The sequence below is a fragment of the Aegilops tauschii genome, chromosome 7 (assembly GCF_002575655.3).
Source record: "Aegilops tauschii subsp. strangulata cultivar AL8/78 chromosome 7, Aet v6.0, whole genome shotgun sequence".
Lineage (NCBI taxonomy): Eukaryota > Viridiplantae > Streptophyta > Magnoliopsida > Poales > Poaceae > Aegilops > Aegilops tauschii.
In genome coordinates this window covers 263,989,160-264,010,547 of record NC_053041.3, presented here as the reverse complement: position 1 = coordinate 264,010,547, position 21,388 = coordinate 263,989,160, and positions in this window count along the sequence as shown.

Genomic DNA, 21,388 nt, shown 5'->3' with positions numbered 1-21,388 from the left:
ACATTTGGACTTTTATGTGATTCAAAGCAATAGTCTAGTTTTGACATAATAATTTAGATACTCAAGCTTATCAACAAGCAACCATGTCTTTCAAAATATCAACGCTAAAGTAAGTTATCCCTAGCCCATCATGCTCAAACATTGATCCATTCATGAAACACACTCGAATATTAACTACACCAATACTTGAGCATGATCGCATTGCCTCCTAGTTGGTACTTTTTATGAGAGAGGATGGAGACTCAAATTTCAAAATAAAAATTGCATAAAGTAAAAGAAAGGCCCTTCGCAGAGGGAAGTAGTGATTTGTAGATGTGCTAGAGCTCAACGCGAAAAATTAGAGATAAAAACATTTTGGGAGGTGTATCCATCCCACCAACGAAAACGACTTAGAGTTCCGAACACTTTCCATGCTAGATATGCCATAGGAGGTTCCCGAACAGAAAATAATGTTTATTCCTTTTTCCACCATTCTTTCACTTTCCATGGCTAGCCGTATCCACGGGTGCCCTCCATACCAACACTTTCCAAGGAATTTATTATTTGACAACATAAAGTAAATTCAATTTTTTTGCATTTCGGGACTGGGCATCCCAAAGACCTTTGCATTACTCTCGTGCAATGACAAGTGAATAAACACTCATCTTGAGAATAACACACCCAGCATGGAAAATATTTGCCACCCGTTACCGTTCCGCGAGCGAAACAAACAAACAAAAGAGAAGTTTATTTTGAAAATTAGAGATGGCACATGCAAATTTGCTTAGAACGGCAAAAGAATACCGCATATAGGTAGATATAGTGGACTCATGTGGCAAAACTAGTTTAAAGGATTTTGGATGCACAAGTAGAGGTCATACTTAGTGCAAAATGAAGGCTAGCAAAATATTGGGAAGCGACCAACCAAGAAACGAATAATCTCATGAGCAAGCATTAAGCATAATTAACACCGAATAATGCACCACAAGTAGGATATAATTTTCATTGCATAATTATTGACTTTCGTGCATGCATAGGGAATCACAAACCTTAACACCAATATTCTTACTAGAGCACAATTACTCATCAACATAACTCAAAACTATTACATCATCATATCTCAAAACTATTACTAAGAATCAAGTTTATTTTGTCCAATGATCTTCATGACATTTTCTTTTACTTTATCCTTCTTGGATATCTATCACTTTGGAACTAATTTTCATGTGTTGCTTTTCATAAGCTCAAACAAATATAAGTGAACATTATGAGCATAACAAATTTTCTTTCTCACAAAATAATTTAAGTGAAGCAAGAGGTAATTTCTTCAAAATTTTACAAACTCTCAAATAAATCTAAGTGAAGCAAGAGAGTATTTCTTCAAAAATAACAATGCACATGATACGTCTCCGTCGTATCTATAATTTTTTATTTTTCCATGCCAATATTATACAACTTTCATATACTTTTGGCAACTTTTTATACTATTTTTGGGACTAACATATTGATCCAGTGCCCAGTGCCAGTTCCTGTTTGTTGCATGTTTTTTGTTTCGCAGAAAATCCATATCAAACGGAGTTACAAATGGGATAAAAACTAACGAAGATTTTTTTGGAATATATGTGATTTTTGGGAAGAAGAATCAACGCGAGACGATGCCCGAGGGGGCTACGAGGAAGGGGGCGCACCCCAGGGGGGTGGGCGCGCCTCTGACCCTCGTGACCACCCCGTAAGGCGGTTGGTGCCTTTCTTTCGCTGCAAGAAAGCCAATATCTGGATAAAAATCGTGTCCAAATTTCAGCCCAATCGGAGTTACGGATCTCCGGGAATATAAGAAACGGTGAAAGGCCAGAATCGGGAAACGCAGAAACAGAAAGAGACAGAGAGACAGATCCAATCTCGGAGGGGCTCTCACCCCTCCACCGCCACGGAAGCCAAGGACCAGAGGGGAAACCCTTCTCCCATCTAGGGGGAAGGTCAAGGAAGAAGAAGAAGGAGGGGGGCCCTCTCCCCCTCTCTCCCGGTGGCGCCGGAACACCGTCGGGGCCATCATCGCGACGATCTACACCAACACCTCTGTCATCTTCACCAACATGTTCATCACCTTCCCCCATCTATCTACAGCGGTCCACTCTCCCGCAACCCGCTGTACCCTCTACTTGAACATGGTGCTTTATGCTTCATATTATTATCCAATGATGTGTTGCCATCCTATGATGTCTGAGTAGATTTTCGTTGTCCTATCGGTAATTGGTGAATTGCTATGATTGGTTTAATTTGCTTGTGGTTATGTTGTTGTCCTTTGGTTCCCATCATATGAGCGCGCGCGTGGATCACACCATAGGGTTAGTTGTATGTTGATAGGACTATGTATTGGAGGGCAAGAGTGACAGAAGCTTCAACCTAGCATAGAAATTGATGCTTACGGGATTGAAGGGGGACCAATATATCTTAATGCTATGGTTGGGTTTTACCTTAATGAACGTTAGTAGTTGTGGATGCTTGCTAATAGTTCCAATCATAAGTGCATAGAATTCCAAGTCAGGGATGACATGCTAGCAGTGGCCTCTCCCACATAAAACTTGCTATCGGTCTAGTAAAGTAGTCAATTGCTTAGGGACAATTTCGCAACTTCTGCCACCACTTTTCCACACTCGCTATACTAACTTTATTGATTCTTTCCCTAAAACAGCCCCTAGTTTTTATTTAAGTGCTCTTTATATTTTTGCAAACCTATCCCACATCACCTACAAAACTTCTAGTTTCATACTTGTTCTAGGTAAAGCGAACGTCAAGCGTGCGTAGAGTTGTATCGGTGGTCGATAGAACTTGAGGGAATATTTTTTTTACCTTTAGCTCCTCGTTGGGTTCGACACTCTTACTTATCGAAAGAGGCTACAATTGATCCCCTATACTTGTGGGTTATCAAGACCTTTTTCTGGCGCCGTTGCCGGGGAGTTATAGCGTGGGGTGAATATTCTCGTGTGTGCTTGTATGTTTTATCACTAAGTAGTTTTTATTTTGTGCTCTTGTTTTCTATCTTTAGTTATGGGTAGGAAACGCAAAATACCAAAAATATTAGTGGTACCTGAGGGAGTCCTGGACTAAGGGGTCCTCAGGCATCCGGGCTATGTGACGTGGGCCGTACTGATGGGCTGGGAAGATACAAGACAGAAGACTTCGTCCCATGTCCGGATAGGACTCTCCTTTGCGTGGATGGAAAGCTTGGCATTCGGATATGAAGATTCCTTCCTCTGTAAACCGACTCTGTACAACCCTAGGCCCCTCTGGTGTCTATATTAATCGGAGGGTTTAGTCCGTAGAGGCAATCACAATCATACAGGCTAGACATCTAGGGTTTAGCCATTACGATCTCGTGGTAGATCAACTCTTGTAATCCTCATATTCATCAAGATCAATCAAGCAGGAAGTATGGTAGTACCTCCATCAAGAGGGCCCGAACCTGGGTAAACATCGTGTCCCCCATCTCCTGTTACCATCGACCTTAGACGCACAGTTCGGGACCCCCTACCCGAGATCCGCCGGTTTTGACACCGACATTGGTGCTTTCATTGAGAGTTCTGCTGTGTCGTCGTCAGAAGGTTCGATGGCTCCGTCAGTCGTCTACAACAATGTCACCCTGGGAGAGGTTTTTCTCCCTGGCCAGATCTTCGTATTCGGCAGCTTCGCACTGTGGGCCAACTCGCTTGGCCATCTAGAGCAGATCGATAGCTACGCCCCAGGTCACCAGATTAGTTTTGGAAATCTGGACTATGTCGTTGATATCCGAGGAGACTTGATCTTCCAAGGATTCACGACCCCAACCTCCGCTCAGGCCTTAGACCCGGAGCGCATCGCCAGGTCCGAAGACGGGATGCCTGAGCCCGCCGGACTATCTACGGCCACCAAGCCCAGTACGGGAGAGCCGGAGGAAGTAGTGTCACTGGCAACCATCACGAAGCCGGACCCTTCTCCGGACACTGGCTCCAAACCCTCGGAGTCAGCATCGTGTGAGCTCAGCCAAAGAATCTCCTTCCCGCCGTACTCCACGGACTCTCTTCTCTCTGGCCAAACCTCACCTTTAAGCGAGGCTCTGGACTTGATGTGATCCCTCGTCATTACAGAGGAGCAACGTCCGAACTACGCCCAGCCCAAACTAGGGGCTGAGAGCAGAGAATTTTACATCTCACCCACCACCCACTTCATAGCCACTGTCGAGGACCTAACTGACATGCTCGATTACGGCTCCAAAGACATCGACGGTATGGACGACGATGCCGGAGAAGAGCAGGCCCAAAACCCGCCGTTCACCAGACGCTGGACGGCCACCTCTTCGTATGACGTGTACATGGTGGATACACCCAAAGAGGGTGACGACGATAACGAGAAAAATCTAGTAGAGGATAAACCTCCTGAGATACAACCAAAACACCGATGGCGCCGCTCTAAATCACGCCGTGAAAGAGACAACAAATCCGGCACGAGAGACAACAATACTCCGGACGATGCCGAAGACCAAGAAAACCCTGTCGAGCCAACCTCCGAACAGGACGATCGGGAAGATGGGCAGGTTAGCCCTAATGAACAGGCCGTAAACGAAGACTCGGAGGATAGCAATTATCTTCACTCTCCGAGGATGAGGTGACCCATGGCAACGAACACTTTATCGTGCATGAGGAACCTCTCGAGCAGGAGCACTTTAAGCACCGGCTAATAGCCACCGCAAGGAGCCTGGAAAAGAAGCAGCAGCAGCTTCAAGCTGATCAAGATCTACTCAATGACGGGTGGAGTAATGTCTTGGTAGCCGAGGAATACGGCCTCGAGCGCCCAACCAAAAGTTACCCGAAGCATAAACTTCTACCTCAATTCGACGACGAGGCACTGGAGCCCGTACCATCAGCGCGTAATGCGGCTGACCGACCACCACGTGGCCGGGTCAAAACGGCAACTCAAGCCGAACACCAGCCCATACCACCTCGCCGTAAAGATAGAGACACAACAACCCGGGGATATACATATGACCTGCGGCAGGACCTGCAAAATAGAGCAGGCCAGACCAGATCGATCTACGGATGGCGGGGGCGTACCCCGGCGCGCGATGACGGCTATCTAGCCGGACGTGACAAGCACAACCACGTCCGGGCCAAAAACCGCAGACGGACTCCATCTGAGCTACGTCGCGACTTGGTCCGATATAGAGGCGCCGCACACCCCCTCTGCTTCACTGATGAAGTAATGGAGCACGAATTTCCAGAAGGGTTTAAACCCGTGAATATCGAATCATATGATGGAACAACAGATCCCGCGGTATGGATTGAGGACTTTCTTCTCCATATTCATATGGCCCGCGGTGATGATCTTCATGCCATCAAATACCTCCCGCTAAAGCTCAAGGGACCGACTCGGCATTGGTTAAACAGCATGCCTAAAAACTCCATTGGCAGCTGGGAGGACTTGGAAGACGCCTTCCGTGACAACTTCCAAGGTACATACGTCCGACCACCGGATGCCGATGACTTAAGTCACATAGTTCAACAGCCCGGAGAGTCAGCCAGAAAATTCTGGACTAGGTTCCTAACTAAAAAGAACCAAGTCGTCGACTGTCCGGATGCCGAAGCCCTAGCGGCCTTTAAGCATAGCATCCGTGATGAATGGCTCGCCCGACACCTCGGCCAAGAAAAGCCGAAGTCCATGGTAGCCCTCACGGCACTTATGAACCGCTTTTGCACGGGTGAAGATAGTTGGCTAGCATGTAGCAATAATAATGCAAGCGAACCTGGGACCTCTGAAGCCAGAAATAGCAACGGCAAGCCCCGACGCAACAGGCACAAGCGTCGAAGCAACGGTAACAACACCGATGACACGGTGGTCAACGCAGGATTTAGTGGCTCCAAGTCCGGCCAGCGAAAGAAGCCATTTAAAAGAAACAATCCAGGCTCATCCAACTTGGACGGCATACTCGATCGTCCATGTCAGATCCACGGCACCCCCGATAAACCATCCAACCATACCAACAGAAGTTGTTTAGTCTTTAAACAAGCCAGTAAGTTAAATACCGAGAACAAGGGGAAGGGGTCGCAAAGTGAGGACGACGACGAGGAGCCCCGTCCGCCGAACACAGGGGGATAGAAGAAGTTCCCCCTAGGTCAAAACGGTGAACATGATATACGTTACTCATATCCCCAAGAGGGAGCGCAAACGCGCGCTCAGGGACGTCTACGCGATTGAGCCAGTCGCCCCAAAATTCAACCCATGGTCGTCCTTCCCAATCACTTTCGATCGTAGGGACCATCCAACCAGTATCCGTCATGGCAGTTCAGCCGCAGTGGTCCTCGATCCAATCATGAATGGATTCCACCACACGCGAGTCCTCATGGACGGTGGCAGCAGCCTCAACCTGCCCTATCAGGATACAGTCCGCAAGATGGGCATCGATCCATCAAGGGTCAAGCCCACAAAAACTACGTTTAAAGGAGTAATTCCAGGTGTAGAGGCTCGCTGCACAGGCTCAGTCACATTGGAAGTCGTCTTCGGATCCCCGGACAACTTCCGAAGCGAAGACTTGATCTTCGATATCGTCCCCTTCCGCAGTGGCTATCACGCACTGCTCGGACGAACTGCATTTGCCCGATTCAATGTGGTGCCACACTATGCTTATCTCAAACTCAAGATGCCCGGACCATGCGGTGTCATAACAGTCAATGGAAACACGAAACGGTCCCTCCGTACCGAGGAGCACACCACGGCCCTGGCAGCGGAAGTACAGAGCGGCCTTACCAAGCAAAAATTTAATTCAGCGACCAAGCTCCCGGACACTGTCAAACGAGTCCGGACTACTCCGCAGCTTGACAGTCCAGCTCGTCAGGAGTTCGATTAGCAATTCGGCCTCCGTCTCAGCCTCGACCAAATGGCGGCATACGTACCGCGCGTACATAACTACGCACTCAAAATACCATGGGCATAGACGGAGGCATAACTTGATTGTGGTCCATCATACGGCTCAACCTTCCCTAGGCACACATACTTTCCCTTTTATTTTTTATCCTTTTCAGGTTTCTTTTCCATAGGCCCCTCACGACGGCCCGATCATCGATCCTTTCGAAGGATGGATACACCAAGGTGGCAAGTAGCATAGACATGTGGGTAAATCTCTAGGTGGTCTTCTTGATGATCACTCTACCTGTTTTCAGGACCCGCATGCAGCTCCCCTTGATATCGGCATGTTAAATAGCCCTGTTGCTTATCACACTATTTGTACAAATACGCTTTGACGTATTAATCAAATTATAATGGAAACAATTTGCGGCCCAACTTATGTGGCACTGGCTTACTACTTCATTTTATTTCGCTATTCTTATCGATTGCACCCGTACACTTTGGTACGCTTTAATTCGCCAAGGGCTTCATTGTGCTCCATACTACGGCAACAATGTCCGAACACTTTTAAAGTATAGTTCGGCACCCCGAATTGAGCATTATATGCATCGGCTCCAAATCATGTCTTTGGTCAATAGTTGGGTTGCCCGGTTCCTGTGCTTACTACCTTACGTTCCGTCCTATCGGCTAGGGTAGTAAAGGGAGAACTACTGCGATTGTGTTTCTGGTTCATCCGGGTAAACACCTCAGTAGAGAAAGCCGAAAACTGACTGTCATGACGTGGCGAGAGCTGGTCAGCTATTCAGAGGTTAAAATCTCTTGCGATTTTTTCCGCATTATGCGACAGATCGGCCTCTACCCGATCAGGTATCTACAGCACCCTAGTCCGGATTAACAAATACTAGGGGTTGCGCCAACATTTCTATTGTCAAATTCCTATGGCTAAGTGAGGGTGATAAAGCCACATAGTCCGATTGCCTGGTTCGTTGCACTGAACACCTCCTTCAAGGACCAAACTCTTGGATCAAGAGTGTTTAGGTTTCAGCCCGAACACCCCCGTACTACCTACGTGGGGGCTGAAGCCGACGACTAGCCAACTCTCAGATTTAGTAAAACAGCCGCACAGGAGGCAAAATTTTAAACAAACAAACAAACAAGCATTGTATTACATATCGGCTTTGTTTCATAATACAGGACGGGATAACATGAATGTTTTCATTCAAAAATAATGTCTTTGGCACACTGGCCCTCTACAATGCAGGATCCCTTCAGGACATCATCAAAATACCGCTCGGGTGTGCGGTGCTCCTTGCCCGCGGACGGTCCCTCGGTCGCGAGCTTGACGGCGTCCATCTTCGCCCACTGCACCTTGACACGGGCGAAGGCCATCCATGCACCTTCGATGCAAACCGACCGCTTGATGGCATCAAGCCAAGGGCAGGCATTGACCAGCCACTTCACGAGCCCGAAGTAGCTGCTGGGTATGGCTTCGGCAGGCCACAGACGGATTATCAAATCCTTAATGGGCGATTCGGCCACCTATGCAGTTCGGTCAGCTGTTTCATCTAATCGCTAAAGGGCACCGGATGCTCTGGCGCAAGGTATTGCGACCAGAACAGCTTCTTTGTGGAGCTCCCCTCTTCGGCTCGGAAGAACTCCACAACATCAGCAACACTGCGCGGCAGATCCGCAAACGCTCCTGGAGAACTCCAAATCCGGGTCAGTAAGAGGTACCTTTTCTTCACATACTTGCTCTGCATAATAAAGGCCTTACCCACCGTGATTTTCTTGGCCTCCTGGATTTCCTGGAGGGCGCCCTGGGCTTCAACCCGGGCCTCTTGTGCGTTATGGTGGGCCTTCGCAAGTTCGGACTCTTGGTCTGCAAACTTGCGCTCCAAGGACTCGCATTTCTTCACGGCGTCCTGGAGCTGCTGCTGCACCTCCCCAACCCTTGCCTCTTGTTTTTCGCGGGCGGCTTGTTCCTCCGCCGCTCTCTTCTGGGCCTCGGCCAGCGTGTTCTTGAGGGTCTCCACCTCGGACGCCACTCCTAAAAAATATCATGATAACATGATCAACATAAACAATTCATGTTTTTCTAGATCTGAATAGGCCATGCATACCTTGCTTGTCCTCTAGCTATTTTCTCACGTGGCCGAGATCTTCCTCGGCCCACTCCAGACTCTGCTTCAGTTTGGAGACTTCGGCAGAATGGGAGGTCGCAGCCAGCATCGACGTCTGCTTATTCACATAGACATGTATGGTTAGTCTCCTGCGAATATTATTTGATCCTCTGTTCGGCTTTTCTTTTCGAGCACCGGACAGAGTATCAGGGGCTACTGTATATACTATGACATTCTTTTTGCATAAATACGCCTCATACCTCAAAGCCTGTTAGAAGGCTAGTGCAGGCTTCGGCCAGTCCGCTCTTAATGGACTGAACCCTTTCAACCATCATACCCATGAGGATACAGTGTTCCTCAACAATGGAAGCGCTTTCCAGCGCTTCCAGTAGAGTATCCGGTGCCTCTGGATGGACAGAGGTCACCGGCAGAATAGGTGCACCTCCTTCTTTCGAAGGAGGCTGCTTGCCTGATTCCGGAGCCGTATGGGCCTCCGGAATAGTATTCGGTTGGGCGCCGAATTGGGTACGGCCCCCATCGCCAGTTTCCATGGGGATCTGCTCCCCCATGTGTCCGGCAGCTGAGGCATCACCTTCTAGCGCCACCTGGACGGCCTCCTGCACCTCTCCCTGGCCAGGGAGGGTCCTTCAAGACAACACTTCAGCGTCGTCCGTAGTCTTGGGGGAGAAGGCCGGTGGAGGCGACCTGCTGTCCATCACCTTGGGATCCAGCGAATTCCCTGAAGATGAGGATCGCTGGAGGTGGGAACAGGCCGGACTGCAATGCATGATTTAACATGTTAAAACCATGAAGTAAAGGAGCCGGATACATGTGTGCGTCAGTGCCTTTGAGTACTTACGATTCGGCCAGGAGCTTATCCCTGGGGCGCCACTCGGAGCTGCTATTGGTGTCCAACGCGGAGTCGTCCGCGAGGGAGACCTTCCCCTTCTTGGACGCCTCTGCCTCCAGATGTGTGGAGGCCGCCCTTTTCTTCCTTCGCCCCTCAGGGGGAGAGTTGCTTTCCTCCTCCTCCTCGTCGTCCTTGGGAGGAGTGGGTTTTGGCGTCTTCAGATGTCACGTCCGAAGTGGCTTTACGGCGGAGGCTACTTCTGGTCTCCTTGGCCTTATTCTCCGGCGCCTGGTAGGGCGTCGGGACCAGCATCTTCGTCAGAAGTGGGATTTCTAGGTTTTCGGGCAACGGAGCCGGACACTGAATCCGCTCCGCCTTCTTAATCCAGCCCTAAAAGGACAAATAGAGAAGCTTAAACATCTTCCTTGAATGTACAGATGAAGGATACACCTTGAAATATGAAAAACTTATCGGACTGGCTGGATGGGTCAGGTCGTACCCATGGTCCTCGATCGTCTTCGGCCACGTCTCATTGGCCTTAAAAAGCACCTTCCAGATGCCTTCGTGTATAACACAGAAGAACTGCTGCAGGGTCTGGTGCTTGGCCGGATCAAACTCCCACAAATGGCAAGTCCGGCTTTGGCAAGGAAGGATCCGGCGAAAAAGCATCACTTGGATCACATTGACAAGCTTGATGTTCTTGTCCACCATGCTCCTGATGCGCGTCTCTAGCACGGACACCTCGTCCGATGACGCCCAGTCCAGGCCCTTTTCTAGCCAGGAGGTAAGCGGCATTGGGGCCCCGGACTTGAATTCGGGAGCCGCGGCCCAGGTGGTGTCACGGGGCTCTATGACATAGAACCACTGCTGCTGCCACCCTTTGACAGTCTCCACAAAGGTGCCTTTGGGCCACGTGACGTTGGACATCTTGCTCACTATAGCGCCTCCGCACTCCGTGTGTTAACCACCCACCACCTTCAGCTTCACATTGAAGGTCTTTAACCACAATCCGAAGTGGGGTGGGGTGCGGAGGAAGGCCTCGCACACGACAATGAATGCCGAGATGTTGAGGAAGGTGTTTGGGGCCAGATCATGGAAATCTAGCCCGTAGTAGAACATGAGCCTGCGGACGAAGGGGTGGAGAGGAAACCCTAACCCACGGACGAAGTGGGGAATGAACACCACCCTCTCATGGGGCTTTGGGGTGGGGATGATCTGCCCCTTGGCCGGAAGCTGGTGGGCGATGTTCTGGGCCAAGTATCCCGCTCTGATCTGCACATGGCTGGAGTGCTTTCTTGAGGTGGAAAGGATGGAAGCTTGGGCGCTGGAGCTTGAGAATGAGTGGGCAGAGAGAGAGAGAGAAGGCGTGGGGGAAAGGGTGAATCCTTATCTCTTTATAAAGGCAGTGAATATCAAGCGCCTCCCCTTTCGCCTTAAAACTCGCCTATTACCCAAGGGCCATGCAGGCAGCGCGGTTGGATTACCCACGCCCGTATTGATGAGAATCCCGCAATAAGGGGACATGATCTCTGCTTTGACAAGACGTGCCAATGAAAACCGCATCTCGAAACATGGAGCGGGAGGCTAAATAACGGTTCGAAATAATGACCGGGCGGAGATGTGGTGTCTCACTACCGAAGATGTCAGTACATGGGACTTGTTAAATATTATACTCTTTGCGGAGCTTGTTTTGCAAAGCCGCACACGTTCTCTGTGTTCGAGGGCTATTTTGGAGTATTCGGAGGAGGAACCCGCCTTGCAATGCCGAAGACAATCTGCGCGCCAAACACATCATCATTGAAGCCTAGTTCAGGGACTACTGAGGGAGTCCTAGACTAAGGGGTCCTCGAGCGTCCGGGCTATGTGAGGTGGGCCGGACGGATGGGCCGAGAAGATACAAGACAGAAGACTTCCTCCTGTGTTCGGATCGGACTCTCCTTTGCGTGGATGGCACGCTTGGCGTTCGGATATGAAGATTCCTTCCTCTGTAAACCGACTCTATACAACCCTAGGCCCCTCCAGTGTCTATATAAACCGGAGGGTTTAATCCGTAGAGGCAATCACAATCATACAGGCTAGACATCTAGGGTTTAGCCATTACGATCTCGTGGTAGATCAACTCTTGTACTCCTCATATTCATCAAGATCAATCAAGCAAGAAGTAGGGTATTACCTCCATCAAGAGGGCCCGAACCTGGGGAAACATCGTTTCCCCCATCTCCTGTTACCGTCGACCTTCGACGCAAAGTTCGGGACCCCCTACCCGAGATCCGCCGGTTTTGACACCGATAGTACCTATTGAACCAATGGTTGAAGAACCACTCAAAATCTATCACACTACTGAAGCTTTTTACTTGGATCTTCGATCCCTATGTGCTCGGGCTGAAACCCCAACTAGCTTAGTTGAGGGCAAATCGTTAGATGAGCATGCTTGTTATGTGCGACAGCATATCTGAAAAAGGGAAACTTTTACTGGATCAAATTCATCGTTTGCAGTGCTATGCTTGGAATTTATGTGAAATATATGATTGTACTTGTTGTTCTAAAGACCCTAAGAAACACCTTCCTTACCAATGTGAGTTTAGTGATAATGGAATCGTATCTTCGTATACTAAGGGTGTTTATAATTACTATGATGTTCAACAAATTGAAGAATTTGTTGCTTTTAGGGGTACTTGTGAAATTGCTTATTTTATTGAAGAGTGTGATACTACTCTCTATAAATCTGAAAATTTGGCCATACTTAAATATTGCTATGATAATTATGCTTCTAATCCTTATATTAAACCATATATTGAGGACTCCTCCGCTGTCCAAGAAGAGACTAATATTTTGTAGGAGTCTATGGGAGAAGAAATTAATGACACTGTGAGCTCATTGGATGAAAAAGATGAGGAGGAGAGCGAAGAACAAAAGGAGGAAGAGCAGATTGATCACCTGTTCCCACCATCTAATGAGAATAACTCTTTATCCCATACATTGTTTAATTTCCCTTCGAATTTACCGAAGGATGAATGTTATGATGATTGTTATGATCCCGTTGATTCTTTTGAAATATCCCTTTTTGATGATGCTTGCTATGCTTGTGGCCAAGATGCCAATATGAATTATGCTTATGGAGACGAACTTGCTATAGTTCCTTATGTTAAACATGAAATTGTTGCTATTGCACCCACGCATGATAGTCCTATTATCTTTTTGAATTCTCCCGACTACACTATATCAGAGATGTTTGCCCTTATTAAGGATCATATTGATGGGTTGCGTTTCACTACTACACATGATGATTTTGATAGATATAATATGCATGTGCTTGCTGCTCCTACTTGCAATTATTATGAGAGAGGAACTACATCTCCGCCTCTCCATATGTCCAATATGATAAAATTGCAAGAAACTGTTTATACTATGCATTGGCCTTTACTATGTGTGCATGAATTGTTCTTTTATGACATGCCGATGCATAGGAAGAGAGTTAGACTTCGTTGTTGCATGATATATGTTACTTTGTGCTCACTACTAAATCAAAAATCATTGTTAATTAAAATTGGCTTTGATATACCTTGGGATCCGGGTGGATCCATTACTTGAGCACTATATGCCTAGCTTAATGGCTTTAAAGAAAGCGCTGCCAGGGAGACAACCCGGAAGTTTTAGAGAGTCATTTATTTCTGTTGTGTGCTTTTATAAAGTTTAAAAACAAAAATAATGTGCCAAGATTTGCCTTTAGGATGTTTACATTGCTTGTTAGTTTGTGCGGTGTGAAACAGAAACTTTGGCTGTAGTGCGTGATTTTACATTTTTTACTGGAATGTCAAACGGTTCTGAAACTTTTTGGACTGTCTTTCTATACAAATTTTTTATTTTTCCTAATTGTTTCAGAATTTTTGGAGTACCAGAGATATGGTGAATGTTCAGATTACTACAGACTGTCTTGTTCAAGACCGATTCTATTTTTGATGCATTGTTTGCTTGTTTTGACGAAACTATCGATTTCTATCAGTGGATTAAGCCATGGAAAAGTTACATTACAGTAGCTACAATGCAAAAAATATATGAATTGGTTTGCAACAGTACTTAGAGTAGTGATTTGCTTTATTATACTAACGGATCTTACCGAACTTTCTGTTGAGTTTTGTGTGGATGAAGTGTTCGAAGATCGAGGATGTCTAAATATGAGGAGAAGGAGGAGAGGCAAGAGCTCAAGCTTGGGGATGCCCAAGGCACCCCAAGTAAATATTCAAGGAGACTCAAGCGTCTAAGCTTGGGGATGCCCCGGAAGGCATCCCATCTTTCTTCAACAAGTATCGGTATGTTTTCGGTTTCGTTTCGTTCATGTGATATGTGCAAACTTGGAGCGTCTTTTGCATTTAATTTTCACTTTTCTTTGATGCACCATGCTGGTATGAGATAGTCCATGGTTGATTTATAGAATGCTCTTTGCACTTCACTTATATTTTTTGAGTATGGCTTTATAGAATGCTTCATGTTCTTCACTTATATCATTTGAAGTTTGGATTGCCTGTTTCGCTTCACATAGAAAACCGCCATTTGTAGAATGCTCTTTTGCTTCACTTATATTTGTTAGAGCGCGGGCATATCTTCTGTAGAAAGAATTAAGCTCTCTTGCTTCACTTATATCTATTTATAGAGATGACAGGAATTGGTCATTCACATGGTTAGTCATAAAATCCTACATAAAACTTGTAGATCACTGAATATGATATGTTTGATTCCTTGCAATAGTTTTGTGATATAAAGATGGTGATATTAGAGTCATGCTAGTGGGTAATTGTGAATTTGAGAAATACTTGTGTTGAGGTTTGCAAGTCCCATAGCATGCACGTATGGTAACCGTTGTGTAACAAATTTGAAGCATGAGGTGTTTCTTTGATTGTCTTCCTTATGAGTGGCAGTCAGGGACGAGCGATGGTCTTTTCCTACCAATCTATCCTCCTAGGAGCATGCGCGTAGTGCTTGGTTTTGATGACTTGTAGATTTTTGCAATAAGTATGTGAGTTCTTTATGACTAATGTTGAGTCCATGGATTATACGCACTCTCACCCTTCCATCATTGCTAGCCTCTTCGGTACCGTACATTGCCCTTTCTCACCTCGAGAGTTGGTGCAAACTTCGCTGGTGCATCCAAACCCCGTGATACGATACGCTCTATCACACATAAGCCTCCTTATATCTTCCTCAAAACAGCCACCATATCTACCTATTATGGCATTTCCATAGCCATTCCGAGATATATTGCCATGCAACTTCCATCATCATCATATACATGACTTGAGCATTCATTGTCATATTGCTTTGCATGATCGTAAGATAGCTAGCATGTGTTTTCATGGCTTGTCCGCTTTTTGATGCCATTGCTACGCTAGATCATTGCACATCCCAGTACACCGGCGGAGGCATTCATATAGTCATATCTTTGTTCTAGTATCGAGTTGTAATATTGAGTTGTAAGTAAATAAAAGTGTGATGATCATTATTAGAACATTTTCCCATGTGAGCTTATCAAAATAAAAGAGGCCAAAGAAGCCCAAATAAAAAAAAGGCCAAAGAAGCCCACCAAAACAAAAAAACAAAAAAATGAGACAAAAAGAGAGAAGGGGCAATATTACTATCCTTTTACCACACTTGTGCTTCAGAGTAGCACCATGTTCTTCATATAGAGAGTCTCTTGAGTTATCACTTTCATATACTAGTGGGAATTTTCATTATAGAACTTGGCTTGTATATTCCAACGATGGGCTTCCTCAAATGCCCTAGGTCTTCATGAGTAAGCAAGTTGGATGCACACCCACTTAGTTTTAGTTTGAGATTTCATACACTTATAGCTCTAGTGCATCTGTTGCATGGAAATCCCTACTCCTCGCATTGACATCAATTGATGGGCATCTCCATAGCCCATTGATTAGCCGCGTTGATGTGAGACTTTCTCCCTTTTTGTCTTTTCCACACCACCTCCACCATCATATTCTATTCCACCTATAGTGCTATGTCCATGGCTTGCACTCATATATTGCGTGAAGGTTGAAAAAGTTTGAAAATACTAAAGTATGAAACAATTGCTTGGCTTGTCATCAGGGTTGTGCATGATGGGAGCATTTTGTGTGACGAAGATGAAGCATAGACAAACTATATGATTTTGTAGGGATGAGCTTCATTTGGCTATGTTATTTTGAGAAGACATAATTGCTTGGTTGGTATGCTTGAAGTATTATTGTCTAAATGTCAAATGATAAACTATTGCTTTGAATCACTCGTGTCTTAATATTCATGCAATGATTAGATTACATGATCAAGATTATGCTAGGTAGCATTCCACATCAAAAAAATTATCATTTACCTACTCGAGGACGAGCAGGAATTAAGTTTGGGGATGCTGATACGTCTCCGTCGTATCTATATTTTTTGATTGTTCCATGCCAATATTATTCAACTTTCATATACTTTTGGCAACTTTTTATACTATTTTTGGGACTAACATATTGATCCAGTGCCCAGTGCCAGTTCCTGTTTGCTGCATGTTTTTTGTTTCACAGAAAATCCATATCAAACGGAGTCCAAACGGAATAAAAACTGACGGAGATTTTTTTGGAATATATGTGATTTTTGGGAAGAAGAATCAACGCGAGACGATGCCCGAGGGGGCCACAAGGCAGGGAGGCGCCCCCCAGGGGGGTGGGCGCGCCTCTGACCCTCATGGCCACCCCGTAAGGTGGTTGGTGCCCTTCTTTCGCCGCAAGAAATCCAATATCTGGATAAAAATTGTGTCCAAATTTTAGCCCAATCGGAGTTACGGATCTCCGGGAATATGAGAAACGGTGAAAGGCCAGAATCGGGAAACGCAGAAACAGAAAGAGACAGAGAGACAGATCCAATCTCGGAGGGGCTCTTGCCCCTCCACCGCCACGGAACCCAAAGACCAGAGGGGAAACCGTTCTCCCATCTAGGCGGAAGGTCAAGGAATAAGAAGAAGGAGGGGGGCCCTCTCCCCCTCTCTCCCGGTGGCGCCGGAACGCCATCGGGGCCATCATCGCGACAACGATCTACACCAACACCTCTGTCATCTTCACCAACATCTTCATCACCTTCCCCCATCTATCTACAGTTGTCCACTCTTCCGCAACCTGCTGTACCCTCTACTTGAGCATGGTGCTTTATGCTTCATATTATTATCCAATGATGTGTTGCCATCCTATGATGTTTGAGTAGATTTTCGCTGTCCTATCGGTAATTGGTGAATTGCTATGATTGGTTTAATTTGCTTGTGGTTATGTTGCTGTCCTTTGGTTCCCATCATATGAGCGCGCGCGTGGATCATACCATTGGGTTAGTTGTATGTTGATAGGACTATGTATTGGAGGGCAAGAGTGACAGAAGCTTCAACCTAGCATAGAAATTGATGCATATGGGATTGAAGGGGGACCAATATATCTTAATGCTATGGTTGGGCCTTACCTTAATGAATGTTAGTAGTTGCGGATGCTTGCTAATAGTTCCAATCATAAGTGCATAGAACTCCGAGTCAGGGATGACATGCTAGCAGTGGCCTCTCCCACATAAAACTTGCTATCGGTCTAGTAAAGTAGTCAATTGCTTAGGGAGAATTTCGCAACTCCTACCACCACTTTTCCACACTCGCTATACTAACTTTATTGCTTCTTTACTTAAAACAGCCCCTAGTTTTTATTTACGTGCTCTTTATATTTTTGCAAACCTATCCCACAACACCTACAAAGTACTTCTAGTTTCATACTTGTTCTACGTAAAGCGAACGTCAAGCGTGCGTAGAGTTGTATCGGTGGTCGATAGAACTTGAGGGAATATTTGTTCTACCTTTAGCTCCTCGTTGGGTTCAACACTCTTACTTATCGAAAGATGCTAAAATTGATCCCCTATACTTGTGGGTTATGAGCACACCATGCTCAAAAAGATATAAGTGTAGCACTAGAGCATGTCCTAGCTCATAAAAGATTAAAGTGAAGCATAGAGAGGAATTCTAACAAGTCATGATATAATTTTGGCTCTCTCAAATAGGTGTGTCCTGCAAGGATTGATGACTTAAAACACACACAAAAACAAGCAAATACACATATCATACAAGACGCTCCAAGCAAAACACATATCATGTGACGAATAAAAATATAGCCTCGAGTAAAATACCGATAGTTGTTGGAAGAAAGCGGGGATGCCTCTCGGGGGCATCCCCAAGCTTAGTTGGTTGCTCATTCTTGGATAATAGCTTGGGATGCCGGGGCATCCACAAGCTTAGGCTCTTACATCCTTCCTTCATCCATCGTAAGATAACCCAAAACTTAAAAACTTCAATCACACAAAACTCAACAAAACCTTCGTGAGATCCGTTAGTGTAAGAAAAATAATCCATTACTATAAGTGCTATATCAAACCAATTCATATTTTGTTTTTGTATTATATCTACTGTATTCCAACTTTTTATGGCAAAAACTCATCAAAGGAAACCATAGAGCCATCAAAATAAGCACACAACACAAAGAAAACAGAATCTGTCAAAACAGAACAATCTGTAGCAATCTGATTTAAACGAATACTTCTGGAACTCCAAAAATTCTACCAAAATAGGACGACCAAGGTAATTTGTATATTAATCTTTTGAAAAAGAATCAGGGCAAAAGCTTTGTCTGAGAAAAATGATAATTAATTTTGTGAGCACAAAGTTTCTGTCTTTTTCAGCAAGATCAAACTACTATCACCCAAGAAGATCCTATCGGTTCTACTTGGAACAAACAGTAATTAAAACATAAAAAACACAATAATAACAGTTGGATAATTGTGCTAACACTCAAGAACAGAAAGCAAAAAGCAAAAATAAATTTTATTCATTGGGTTGCCTCCCAACAAGCGCTATCGTTTTATGCCCCTAGCTAGGCATAAGATTTCAACGATGCTCACACGAAAGATAATATTTGAAACACAAAGAGAGCATCATGAAACAAGTGACAAACACATTTAAGTCTAACATTCTTCCTATGCATAGGAATTTTATAGGAAAAAAATTTGTCAAGACAAGAAATATCTAGCATACGCAAAGGAGAGGAATAAAACATTGACAATCTCAACATAATGAGAGGAAATTTAATAACATGAATATTTCTACAACCATATTTTCCTCTCTCATAATAATTATATGTAGGATCATTATCAAATTCAATAATATAGCTATCATATAAAATTTTCTCTTCACGATCCACATGGATAAAAGTTTTATGATCTTCAAAGATAGTGGGGTTAACATCAACTAAAGTCATGACCTCTCCAAACCCACTTTCAAAATTATTGCAAATAACATAGTCATCATGAGGCTTAAATAAATTTTAAATATCATATGAAGAATCACCCCTATCACGATCATTACAATAAGTAGTGGACATAGCAAAACTAGCATCCCCAAGCTTGGGGTTTTGCATATTATTAGCACAACTGACATTAAATAGAATTTATAGTAAAATCATTGCAATCATGCTTTTCATTCAAGGAGCTATCATGAATCACTTTACAAATTTCATCATCACAATTTTCAGATTCATGAATCTCAAGGAAAACTTCATAGAGATAATCTACTGCACTCAAATCACTAGCAATTGGTTCATGATAATTTGATCTCTTAAAAAGATTAGCAAGTGGATGAGGATCCATATCAATGAATTTTTAGCAAGCGAAGATGCAAGCAAATAGAAGACACATAGCAACACAAGCAAACATGAGATCTGACGAGAAAAAGGCGAATGAAAAAGAGGGCGAATAAAACGGCAAATTGTTTGTGAAGTGGGGGAGAGGAAAATGAGAAGCAAATGGAAAATAATGTAAATTGCAAGGAGATGAGATTTGTGATTAGGAACCTGGTTATGATGAAGATCTTCCCCGGAAACGACGCTAGAAATTCTCCTTGATGGTAGCTGGAACAACGTCGGCATTTCCCCGGAGAGGGAGGGATGATGTAGCACAACGACGGTAGAGTATTTCCCTCAGTTATGAAACCAAGGTATCGAAACAGTAGGAGAACCAAGAAACACAATGTAAACAACACCTGCACACAAATAACAACACCTCGCAACCCGACGTGTTAAAGGGGTTGTCAATCCCTTTCGGGTAACGGCGCCAGAAATTGGCAAGTTGACGGGAGAAAGTTGTAATAGATTAAAATAATAGATTGCAAATAAAATAAAGTGGAGCAAAGTATTTTTGTATTTTTTGGTTTAATAGATCTGAATAAAATTGCAAAGGAAAAGTAGATCGCAAGGCAAATATATGAGAAAGAATACCCGGGGGCCGTAGGTTTCACTAGTGGCTTCTCTCGAGAAAAATAACAAACGGTGGGTAAACAAATTACTGTTGGGCAATTGATAGAACTTCAAATAATTATGAAGATATCCAGGCAATGATCATTACATAGGCATGACGTCCAAGATTAGTAGGCCGACTCCTGCATGCATCTACTACTATTACTCCACACATCGACCGCTATCCAGCATGCATCTAGTGTATTAAGTTCATGGAAAAACAGAGTAATGCAATAAGAACGATGACATGATGTAGACAAGATCCGTTTATCTATATGGCGGTAGATATAGATCCTGTCTTTTTATCCTTAGTAGCAACGATACATACGTGTCGTTTCCCCTTCTATCACTGGGATCGAGCACCGTAAGATCGAACCCACTATCGGGCACCTCTTCCCATTGCAATATAAATAGATCAAGTTGGCCAAGCAAAACCCAAATATCGGAGAAGAAATACGAGGCTATAAGAGATCATGCATATAAGAGATCAAAGAAACTCAAATAACTTCCATGGATATAAACAGATATAACTGATCATAAACTCGAAGTTCATTAGATCCCAAGAAACACATCGCAAAAGAGTTACATCATATGGATCTCCAAGAGACCATTGTATTGAGAATTCAGCGAGAGACAGAGAGAGAAAGCCATCTAGCTACTAACTACGGACCCGAAGGTCTACAAAGAACTACTCACGCATCATCGGAGAGGCACCAATGGAAGTGGTGAACCCCTCTGTGATGGTGTCTAGATTGGATCTGGTGGTTCTGGACTCTGCGGCGGCTGGATGAATATTTTGATGCTTGTTCTAGGGTTTCTGGAATATTGTGGTATTTATAGAGCAAAGAGGCGGTCCGGGGGCACCCGAGGTGGGCACAACCCACCAGGGCGTGCCTGGGCCTCCTGGCGCGCCCTGGTGGGTTGTGCCCCCCTGGGCACCCCCCAAGGTGCAACCAGGGCCCATTGCCTTCCTTTTGGCCCATAAAAAATCATCATGGAGTTTCGTGGCATTTGGACTCCGTTTGATATTGATTTCCTGCGATGTAAAAAACATGGAAAAATAGCAACTGGCACTTGGCACTATGTCAATAGGTTAGTACCAAAAAATTATACAAAATGACTATAAAATGATTATAAAACATCCAAGATTGATAATAAAACAGCATGGAACAATAAAAAATTATAGATACGTTGGAGACGTATCAAGTTTCCTCTTATGCTATCCAAAA